The sequence below is a fragment of the Chenopodium album genome, chromosome 15 (genome assembly GCF_948465745.1).
Source record: "Chenopodium album chromosome 15, dcCheAlbu1.1, whole genome shotgun sequence".
NCBI lineage: Eukaryota > Viridiplantae > Streptophyta > Magnoliopsida > Caryophyllales > Amaranthaceae > Chenopodium > Chenopodium album.
Genome location: NC_137848.1, coordinates 20,475,226 through 20,477,148, shown reverse-complemented (window position 1 = coordinate 20,477,148; position 1,923 = coordinate 20,475,226). Strand labels below are relative to the sequence as shown.

Below are 1,923 nucleotides of genomic sequence, written 5' to 3'. Positions count from 1 at the left end.
CAGCTCGGTTAAATCTCGGCTTGGCATGCGGATTCGGCTCGAGACTAAACAAGACCATACACTCACTACTATAAAATTGTCCAAAGAGATCATCTCAAAATAACCAAAGAGGCCATTTTCGTTGTGGTCTCTAACTAAAAGGTCTCTTTAGCCAAACAGACTACTTCATCAAAAGTGGTCTCTTGTTTAAAAACAAATAGATGGTCTATCTCTCTCTTCTTTTTTTTTTTTTTTTTTTTTTTTTTTTTTTTTTTTTTTAAATTTAAAAACAAATATTCGTTATTAATATATATAATTTCAATTAAACAATGATACAATTCCTCGAAATACAATTACAATTAGTTCATATACGAAGTATATACTTCTCAAAATTTATACATAACTCATACTAAAACGAAATATAAGTAGTTACTTGCAAAAATTTATACAAAACTCATACTAAAAACTAAAAAAGATACAAGTAATAACTAATGCTTCAATCAATATTCTTTGATCTTGTAAAAAAAAATTTTTAAAAAGGGTGCGAAGCAAGTTGATAGCCTACTCTTCAATCTTCATTGCTTCCATTGATGAAGCTGCATCAAAAGGGAATAAATTTAGGATCACAAAAATTATAACTAACATAATCAAACTAAAATAAACGTATGATGTAAAAGTACTTCGTATATGAAAACTACAACTATTACAACTGGAATTTATATGTCGCTTAAGATCAAGAAACGAGAAACTGCAAAAAGATCAGTTTTAGTCTTGACAAGTTAATAATTAATCTCTAAAAAAATAAATAAAAAATAAAAAATCAATTTTATTCTTTTCAAACAAATAGTACAATAATTCATCTGTTTCTACGTGTATATAATCATATAAACAGTTAGACACCTAATTTTTCCATCTAAAACCTAAAAATTGAACCAATATCCTTAAAACCGAAATAATTGAGGAACCTAATTTTCCTAAAATCAACTAATCAAACAAATAAAACATGAAAACCAACAAATTAGTCGAAATACATGAGCAGTAAAACAGATCTAAATACCAGAAAAATTTAAAACAAATTTAAAATGTAGAAGTTGTAAAACAGATCGAAATGCGAACAAAAAAAAAAAAAAAAAAAAAAAAAGATTGAAAAAAAGAAAATCAACCATTTGAAATTCATACCAGGATGAACAACATCAAAAAACCAATGAAGATATCCAATGCAAGAGATTTTATGATAGTGGATCTAGAAATGCGTGTGGGAGTGAGATGAGGAAGATGACGGGGAACTGAGATAGTTGGATCTACAAAAAGGAAAATGGAGAGTAACGAGGGGCTAGTGAATTTTAGGGTTTGAGGGAAAAGAGGAATCGGGAGATCTAAGATTTAATCTTTTTACATGTTGTAGACACCTAAAAAAGTTTCTCCGAAATCAAATCCGATTATGAACGATCTTTCACCACCATTATTGGTCGGGTTGAGTATTTAATCCCGAGAGTGCTTAAAATTCATGTTCAATCAAATTCAGTTCACAAAATAGTCAACGGATCAGTCTTAATATTTAGTCAAAGCATAGTCCCATTTGTATTTTGGCCTGAACCCTTTAAATCTATTTCATATTATTTATTAATTTAGCCCCCAATTAATGAATAATAAACCTAAATAGCCCGAAATTGTGAAACGACACTTAAAAATGCTGAGCGTAATTAGGTTAAAAATGAATTTGGACGCAAATATGGAAAAAATGTACACCGTGTCATGGCGCCACGTGCCGCGCCACGGTGGAAATTGCCGCGTCGCGGCATTTTCTGTCGTGTCACGGTACATGTGCCATGTCACGGGATTTTCCCGTGTTTTCTCCGCGTCCATACCTGCACACATTTTATCATTTTAGGGCAGGTATTGCACCGCCTGCCATGTCACAGGATTTTCCCGTGTTTTCTCCGC

The 1,923-nt window shown here is 31.6% G+C and overlaps 1 long non-coding RNA gene across 1 annotated transcript; it reads right to left on the bottom strand.

The window, feature by feature from the left end:
- Positions 1-309: 309 nt before the first annotated feature.
- LOC145582061 (uncharacterized) lies at positions 310-1,354 on the bottom strand. Its single transcript, XR_014099740.1, has 2 exons — positions 1,159-1,354; positions 310-575 (listed from the first exon to the last, which is right to left on the bottom strand). It is a non-coding gene; the product is annotated as an uncharacterized LOC145582061 (long non-coding RNA).
- Between the last annotated feature and the right edge of the window lie 569 nt (positions 1,355-1,923).